The 9,679-nt window shown below is 38.6% G+C and overlaps 1 protein-coding gene across 1 annotated transcript in view; it reads right to left on the reverse strand.

Annotated features, from left to right (window-relative positions):
• Positions 1 to 9,308, reverse strand: part of KCNQ5 (potassium voltage-gated channel, KQT-like subfamily, member 5) — a 91,772-nt gene extending 82,464 nt beyond the window's left edge. The window contains exon 1 of the mRNA XM_009333150.1: positions 9,219 to 9,308. The gene's annotated coding sequence lies outside the window, so the exon portion shown is untranslated. The remainder of the gene's footprint in view (positions 1 to 9,218) is intronic.
• Between the last annotated feature and the right edge of the window lie 371 nt (positions 9,309 to 9,679).

Here is a 9,679-nt window from a genome sequence, read left to right on the forward strand (position 1 = left end):
GCATCCACGAAGGAAGGACAGACACTCTTCTGCCTGCCCAGATCAGCAGACCCACTTTACACTACAACCACAGACCGGCCGCTGAGGATCTGCTGGTGCCACAGGAATGAGTGCCACACAGGTGCGCTGGGCAGCTGTGCTCCCGGCCGCTGGCCATCACGGTTACTGCGATTACGCAGTGCACGTGTGGGCAAACACATCCCAAAACTCCTTTTGGCTTTTGGTGGCTGTGGTTCTTCGAGGAAGACCCTGGTCTTCCTCGATCACTGAAAACCCTTTTTCAAATTGGGAAAATGGCAATGGGAAATGTTGACCTCACCGCCCATCATGTCTGTCCTACTCTTCCCTAGACAGAGCATCAACCTCAAACACGGCTCTTTCCAGTCCCTCCCATTTACACTCACTGCTTTGCGCCAGATCATTTGTTTGTGTGTCAGGTACAACTACACTTTTGAAAGAATTCCTGAAAGAAGACGATAGCCATAAAACTCACACTATAGAATAATTTCCTACTTTCCAAATATTTTTGTATCCTGCTTTGTGCTTGTTCACATTTTCTTTCTCTGTGGTGAGATATTAGCAGTAAATGGTCTCATTTTGGTTTTAAAATTATCCACATACTGAAAACAATGAAGCTCTGTACAGCTGTACCCAGGCCTTTGCATTTCCTTTGTGATTTCTTCACGCATTTTTTTCTGCTGTAGTCACGTTTCTGATGTCACGTGTTACAGGCAGACGTTCAAGCACATGTCTCTGTAGCAATACAGCTCCCAGATCTTCCTTTTGAAATGTTTGTGAAGAATTTGATATCTTTTGCTGCATCCAGAAGAAATGCGGAATGGCTGCCAGAGCCAGTACAGACTCTGAATCCGTTTATGCTCTGGCATCCATGTTAATTTTGTATTGATGCAAGGGGTTTAGGCTAATTGTTACGGCTGAACACATGTATGTGAATTAACTGATAACATTTGACATGCTGTACAGCAGAGTGGGACAGGATAGCTATTCTTTTATTCTTTGGTCTTAGCATGTTTGGTGTTGTTAAATCCTAGAGGCTCTGCAAATGATATTTGCTGTGTTCTTTTTTTAAGTGATTTCTTCTTGCAGTTTCCCAGTTCACAATGCTCATTAACAGAGCTTCCCTAGGAGGACATCAATGCATGTTTTGACCACTGGGAGACCTATGGGCATCTGGGATGATATACACTGAAATATTTCCAGTACCAAACATGTTCAGAAAGCAATTTTAAAAAAGCGTTTTTTGACAATTGGTAAATTTTGGCAAACTGGACTTGGAAGGCACTTTACCCAAACTGCCAAAACCCAAACCCTCTTATGCATTCAGTTTCTTGAAGATATTAACTTCTGTCATCTCACCAAATATTTCTGTTACTTGAACAAGTCTTTGGTTACGATATTTTTATCCAATTCCTTAGGCTGAGTGAAAATGTTGACTTGGTCCCCTCTTTTCAGTCCAATAACTAGACTTTGTGAGCCAGTATACCAAGTCTTGTGTTTTACAAATGATGCCATTTGCTGAATGTTTTGCAGCTTTTCCTATTATCTTTTTTCAAGGCTTATGGAATTTTGGTCTCCTGGAAAAAGAAAAGAACAAACACCTTCCACATCCTCTCAAAAACATATATATATCTTTGTGAGACATTCATTTCCCGTGATCATATCTTCATATGGTGCAATCAGCCAATTCCTGTCTGGTTCAGATTTGATACCAAAGTTGTTATCCTGTCCGTGACATACACCCTTTCCTTAGGCACTCCGTGGAAGCCTGTAAGTTTAAAATGACCAGTACTTATTTTGCTAATTTGTCTTTGCAGCTCACGCACAGTTCACGGTCCTCAGGACCGGACTTAGTTTCAGTGTGTGTCTGTGTATTTACTATCACCCATGCTTTAAATTCTCTTTGGATTTTTGTATTATAAGTATGCCTGCTCTGGATCCTTACAGATATTTTTGTCTGTATTTTGATACCTATTTGCTTGACTTCACAGTTTTTATACTGAATCTTGTGAACAGATTTCTTCTCTCACTTGAGGAAAATTCGCATTTTGACTGTAGCAAGCTATGTCTTTGTATGCTTTGTCACATCTGTGCAAAGTGACTGAGTGGATTATGGTTTCTGTATGTTACTCAGATGGTGGGTGTTCCCTAGGTTTCCAAACAGCTTTCATAGCACTGATGTTCTGCCTTTTTCAGCATTCTTTTCCTTTTGTAATTTACTGTTTGGTAGGCTTTTTCCTTACATATTATTTATAACCATGTACTTTGGCTTTCCTCTGGAGACATATTCTGCATTTGCATTTGGCAAATCAATATTTCCCTAACAAGGGTCAGGTCTGAATTTCTGATAGAGAATTTAATATCTATCCATTTTTACTGTTGCAATCTAAACTGTTTGTTGCCTGTTTTAAGGAGGTAGCACTTGCTCTCCATATAACAAGTCTGGATCTTTACCAAACTTAGAGCTGAAGCCAGTAAAATTCAATACTGCAGAGTCTAGCATAAACTATTACAAATCTACATCTATGGAAAATGTTACACTTATGACTTGGAAGTGGTTTCCCATGCTACCTTGTTATCACTTAAACTGATAAAACAAGAAGGAAGACATATCATGGAAGAGCAGTTGTTGTGCAAGGAGTGTTGCTCGTTTGTCCTTAAAGGAGGTCCAGGACAGCTGGTTTGGTCCTTTAGCACAATGTGTTGATTAGCCTAAAAGGAGACGTGCTTTTCCCTCCTCAAAGAATTATATCCCTATTAATCTGAATCCTGACACCCCATCACTAACATCTAATCCTCCCCATTTTCCACTCTTAATCTCAAAATCTTCATAGAGATTCTGTGTTCTCCTAGAGAAAGTGGCCCCTTGAATGGCTGGCTAAAAGGCTCTTTTCTGAGTAACACGGACAGCCTTTTCCCTCTTAAGAATACGTTCTCCACCTTTGAGTGCTAGTCCTCCCTGTATTGGGAAACAAAGGGAATCAGAAACTGTTCACAGTATTAGCATCTTCTCTCCTGACTTTCTGCATATAGCCATTTAATGTCATGGACAAGATAAGCTACGTGACAGCTCTTATATAGGAACAGATAACAAGAATATAAAAGATTGCAAGGTACCTATTTAAAAAACCAACACTGACTTTCTTACTACAGGTTAGTCATTTTAATGTTAAAATTGTAGCAAGTCATGAGTTGTGTTACATTTAACACTGCTTGTGGGTTTGCTATTTCCATCCATCTTTCTTCATTGCACAATACCACTCATTTCTCTACACATGCCCTGTTCAATCAGAGGGAATGGAAAATAATTTCATGGATGGTATTTCATCCAGCAGCCATTGACTTGTGGCAATTCCAGTGATCTTAACATTGCACAGTAAATGGAGATTTCTTGTTGGAGTGTACCTGGTTGGTAGTTCTGCCTGCCTGGGAAACGCTCTGGCAGCGGCTCTGAAACTCTCTCTTGCCTTCTACTGCATTTCCTATTGAATGTTATAGCACTCGAAGTAACTGTTCATAGTTATCCTACCTTCTTTAAGTGATTCAGTTCTGAGATTTTTCTTTGCCCTGATTGCAGATCACATATAATAATGCTGTTTTAGTCACCTTTAGTCATCAAACCTATTTAAGCTTTCCCAATAGAACTATAATATATTGCATTTTTTAATTACAAGAGAAAAATTATTCCATTTAATGTGTGATTTTTCATTCTTTTTACAAAGGTTATTTATGCTTACTACAGAAGAATAAAAGAAAAGAAAGGACAAAACGTTACTGACAATGTAATCAAGCCCGGAAACGTATCAATAAAGACATCGAGATGTCTTTATTCTCTGATGTGTTCGAAGTGCATTTTATCATTCTCAGCACTGTTGACAATAGATTTTTCATAGGTACCTTTACAATTTTATGTGTGGTGCCATGTTCCTTTGTTCTGAAATAGTTTTTATTGTTACTTTCATCTCTCTCCATAGCTACAGTGTGTGTTTATTTGTTTTAGAGCTTGGTTGGTTGGTTGGTACTGCGAACACTGCCTTCTGACAGAAGAATTACAGCTTTGGGGACATCTACTGTCATGTTTTTAAATAACTTCACCTTTTCATTTACATTTTTGCCTTCTGTCAGACTTGCTCCTGATAATTTTTAGTTTCAGAAAAGTGCAACCAGCACTTACATTTCCAATGGGAAGTCTACTCTGCACACAAAGATTCTCAAGCAGTTGTAATGAGATCTGGTCCAAATGTTTATAACAATAGTCAGCTCTGATTTGATGAAATCAGTATACATAATAGGAGAGTATCAATTTAATCAGCAAAGACATGAAATTATTTATTTTGATAAGGCAAGAATATTTTCTTTCAAAGCTAACAGGTATTTTATTATGACACGGTTGAATTGTTTTATGCCCATGTTATCACCTTATTATAATATTAGTGTATATGAATCCAAACAAGACTGAAAACATGAAGGCTTTGACCTTATCAACATTACATTTCCCTCTCTTATTCTGCCTTTGATAACATCAGTTTTGTATGTCTAACAGACGTAATTTTTCAGCTATTTCTATGCAGAAATTTTGAAATTTTGAAGTCTTGCTTTGATTTGGGATGAAAAAAACATTGAAAATGAGTATTTCCTGAGAAACACGGATTCTGAGTTTTTACAAGCTCTAGTAAACTTGAAAATCACTGATTTTTTAGCTCAGGGATCAGTTCATCTATTTCTCTTGGGAGAAGACTTAACAAAACTGCAGTTAACATACGGTCTATACCCTACCTTCTTTGTTAGAAGTGTATCTGGAATTGAAATCTCTCAAGATCATTCAGTTTTTCCTTTTATGCATTGTTAGCTGGTCCTATAGAGCCATCCATCCAGTCCTCTGCTCAGGTCTGGTGGTCTTTTATCCAAGCATCGCAAGAGGATTCAAGTTCTGGGACAGTAAATCTAAACTGAAAAATGCTACTTTTTGAATTAAGCACTATCCATCTCCCCTTTTTAAAATCCACTCTGCCCAGCTTTAAAATTTTGTAGCGGATTTGTATGATTACATTTCTGTGGATGGATTCACTCTCCTAGAGCAGAGACAAATTAAATATGTGCTTGTCTGCTATGGGGCAGTTATACTCGATGTTTTTTAATCAATGTTCATCCTCTTTCTACGTTCCTTTTATGGGAAAATGTTAGAAGAGAAAAATCTTAGGAAGATCTTAATTGCTAGAAGCACTTACTAGACTGTCCTTTTGGATTCGTATAAGTGACCACAGTACATGTAGAAGCTAGCCTCATCTACTGCACACTGTCTGCTTTTATGTCTTTGGGAGCTATTTCTGCCTGAAGAATGTGTTCCTAGAGTACATTTTCAGAGGCCCTTATTCTACAGAACTGGGTACAACTTTCTACCCCAACCTTTTTCAGAGAAAAAACCAAAAGAGATTGCACAAAACCAGTCCTGCAGAAATTCACAAGTTTTGCAATCTCTCCATCATGATTAAAAATGAAAATTATGGAAAAAATTGAATGCTTTGTCACTTCAAATAAAAATGACATTTCTTTCCTACAGTCTCAATTTTACTTTTAAGCCAATAGTTCTAAAATGCTCAAATACACAAATAACATTTTATGCCAGGTCAAATGAAACATTTAATCCGATCCAAGACTGTTTTTGGACTTTTTGGTTTGCCAAATCTTTGTGGGTCAACTCAAAATATTTTATTTATTTTCTTGAATTGACAGCAAACAAACAGAAGTGAACCAGTTATTCACATAGCTTTAGTTGAAAATGATCTGAAAATATAGAGAGTTTGGTCATGAGAGTGAATGACCTCCAGTCCCAGACATATTCCTTCTTGGCTATCTTTCCCAAAAGATTTGATTTTGCCTTCCCAGCCTAAGTTTTACTTCCCTTGTGTTTATTATTTGATAAAGTGCCAGCAAACGTACTTGTACGAGATCAGCAACACACCAAAGATTATTTTCTTGCTGTGTTAGTTGGATTCTTAAGCTGCTTGTGGCTTTTTTGATGTTGAAGTGGGTTTTATTCCACTGTCTGTCTGGGCTATATCACTGCTACAACTTCAGCGCCAGAAGTTTTGTGCACAGGCGAGGCTAAAGCATAATTATAATTGTAGGTATAAGGATTTTTATCTGATGCTCTCCCCCTGGTTAGGCTTACTATTTCTGGACAAAAATCCACCCGAATTAATTACTGATATAACAATCCAACACTGCTGTTATGTAACATGCACTTAACTTATCTGCAGGACTTTCATTTTAAGCATAAAATTCAAATATTAAACGTGTTTTCCTTGACAGGCCCCCTGATAAGTAGAAGATGCCTAGGAACACAGTAGTACTTGTGCAGATGCCAGAACTGAAGCCCTGGCTGGGTACGGCATGACGCAGAGGGGCAGGTTTGCGTCGGCTCTGGAAGCAGAGCTCAGGCGTTTCTGCAGTCCAGATGAGTCCATTAACCTCTGCTGACGCTCAGAAGCTCTCAGCTAATACTGCTTTCCTAAACAATGATTTACTTTGAGCTATCGCACACTGTTGTATTTTTCTGAGAGACTACTTAGGATGCAGTGATTAGGAGATATGTTTTCTGCTCCCTTGTAAGGCGAGGCTAGGGGAGATAAATGGAATTGACTGATTGCAGAACAATAAACTTCTCAGCTCCTCTGGCCTTTCTGAGAAGGAGGGAAAGGTTTGCTCACCTCATCTACACTTCTCTCTTTAACCTCCCTGTGTAACTGTGATTAGCTGCAATATGTCAAAAGCCACACGTGCCAGTGCAGGCAGCAGCTCAGGTATTAAGTTGAAGGAACATTACATTAGCTTTTTAGCCAATTAACATGGCTGTAGGGGGGACCATCTGGAATAAATCTGCGAAGCAAACAGTTCACAGAAACCCATCTGGCAGCTCTACGGATTGTTGTATTTGTATGGTACTTCATTAGAAAATAAATATACATCTTCCATCTCGAGCATGAAGCAAAACAGTATTAAACCAGATCTCTGATAGTTAATACAACTGTCTCTACTAAATGACACATTTGTAAGAGTTGTGTGAATCACTGCAGGGAAAAGGTTGCAAAAACTCTAGTGACTGCAGTTATGTGTTGGCACAGCCAAAACAACTGCTCCTGAGTTAATGTGGAAATGTATTTCTCTCTTGGTTTGAGGTTGCAAAAGCCTGCTTTGATAACATTGCTAATATCAGCTAATGATTCAGTATGCAGAGAAGGAGCAAATCATGCATCAGCAAACTGGAATAAACCAGTCAGCTTTAGCCTGCTTCTGGAACTTCATACTTTGCTGTGTTTATATTTTTCTCCATTAGAGACCCACAGCAGGAGCTGTAAAATTTGTCATCACTAGATTTATTCCTGCCAAGGGTTTGCTGAACACACTAGGCTATAGCATAGAAATGTTGGACCTGGCTAGTATTGATGCTTCAAGGATTAACCATCCACCCTCTTCCTCCTTAAGACCATTTCTGTGTTCAGAAGGTGCCACAGGATGTACAGTCAGAACTGTTAAGATGGACAAAATCCATCTTTGAAGCCGCAGTAGCAGAAAGTGCTGCAGTTTCCCGCCGCAGACCCCGAGCAGCTCCGTCCACTGATGGACACCTCTACAAGGACTGGTGTATCGGCTAGCAGAGCTCATCGCACCTCTGCCCGGTGGTGGGAGCAAACCCAGGACTTTGCAGAGCTCCTCCACATTCAGGCTCCTGGGTGAGCCGTGGCAAAGCACAGGGAATGTGTTTATCAGCCAGCTGAGGAATCAGCAGCGGTAAGCATACCAACACAATCAACAAATATGTGGCTTATGGGAAATGCATATTTTATGTCAGAACAAATGGCATTTCTACAATCGATTTGCATAAGTATACAGGGAAACAGATTACTCGTCACAAAAGCACCTGCTATTAGAAATAAGGTATTTTCAGACTAATCAAATTTTCCTGTTTTCTATACCAGAAAATGTTAGCAATTAGTAGCAATTACAATAATATAACTAGTTGCAAAACATTCAAACAAACTTCCATTTGCAAAGTGTTCAGATATGTAAATAATGGCACTAGGTATGAGTATAGGATTAAATCTGATCACTTTCAGCTGGTTTAATGCCACCTGATCTTTTCTCAAGAAAAAGGTCTAATATGGCTAGGAAGAAAAATACCACACTTAGCACGGCTCTCCCTAATTAGCCCTGCTAAGAAACCACCAAATGGAGCAGAGCACTACACTTCTGCACCTAGCCAGCTCTGGATGTTTAGTTCAGGTATCTTGATGCAGTAGTTCATTGTGTTGTAGAGACATAGCATACACCATAATTATGCTTATCAGCCTGCTCACGCCATAATTAATTAGGGAGCTGTTCTGAAGACCAGGGATTTTGGATATATACAGTGATGACAATTAAAATGTTGGCATTTGTCAACAGTCACTTCACCCCAGGCACTACCTAGCGAGCCACAGTCTGCTGTATACAGGGAACTGAAATAACCATGGTAACTCTGGGTATATAGTGACATTTTAATGATCACCACCACCTATCCTCAGGCCATCACTTGCAGAACTAAATGGCCCATCAAGAAGCAGATGAATAAAGTGGCATCCATACAATGCATGAAAAATGCTAAGCACTTTTAGGGCTTAAAGCCATTTACATCTACCTCAGAAGGGAAAAAGGAGAGATAAACATAATACAAAAACATGTATTATGAAGAAATAATAAAACTACCATATCCTACTGTAGCAACTGCCACTAAAATGTCAGTATCTACCAATAGCTAGCACAAATTGGTATCTAAGATACCAAAATTATTTCCTATTTTAAGTGTAAATGCTTCTTACTACATACTGACTTTATAAATGGCAGCACCAGTATCAAAGGTCTTTCATGCTCAGTCACTGCCAAAGTGCAGTAGAAAAACTATCAGTAATAAAACACAGCAATTCTCAAGCAAAGAGGAGGATGCAATACAGTACTTTATTAACACTTTCATACAATCTGACCTGTTTTTAAAGAAGAAGATGGTGGAATCCTCTATTTTATTATTTTTTCATCATCCTGATGAAAAGTCTGGTTTCTTAAAGCATTCAGGAATTATACTATTTTCTCCATGGTGAGGGAGAGGATTTGTGTGTATATAAAAGTATCTGTAAAACTGTCTTGTATTTAGAAGTTTCACTTACCAAAATGAAGAGACAACCAGAGGCAAGTTTTGTGTGTTCAGGAATAGTAGAAAACACGGACAAGATCAAGCAACCAAACACAAGGAGAAAACTGAAAAAGAAAGAATATTATAATTGTTAATATTTTTCAGAACACTGATTCAGTATCTATATTGATCTTACTTCACCAACATTAAGAGAAGACTATCAATGAACAGTCTTCATTAATAGAAGGGAATTCAACCACTACTTAACTTAGTTCATTAAAGACGTTAGAATAGCCTATTACTAAATCCACATGCTTCTGAGCAGCACTGGTAGAATTAATGGAAACAAACACAAGAAACAAGATTTTCTTGGAGAAATGACCCAATATGCACAGACACTACTTTTGGTATCACAATCCTGTACCTTTATGCAGTCCAGATACTCTTAGTGGCTCTAAAGAAAGATCACCAACGGGAGAGTCCTCTCCCCAGACT

Source organism: Pygoscelis adeliae, unplaced genomic scaffold (genome assembly GCF_000699105.1).
Source record: "Pygoscelis adeliae isolate BGI_AS28 unplaced genomic scaffold, ASM69910v1 Scaffold57, whole genome shotgun sequence".
NCBI classification, from domain to species: Eukaryota; Metazoa; Chordata; class Aves; order Sphenisciformes; family Spheniscidae; genus Pygoscelis; species Pygoscelis adeliae.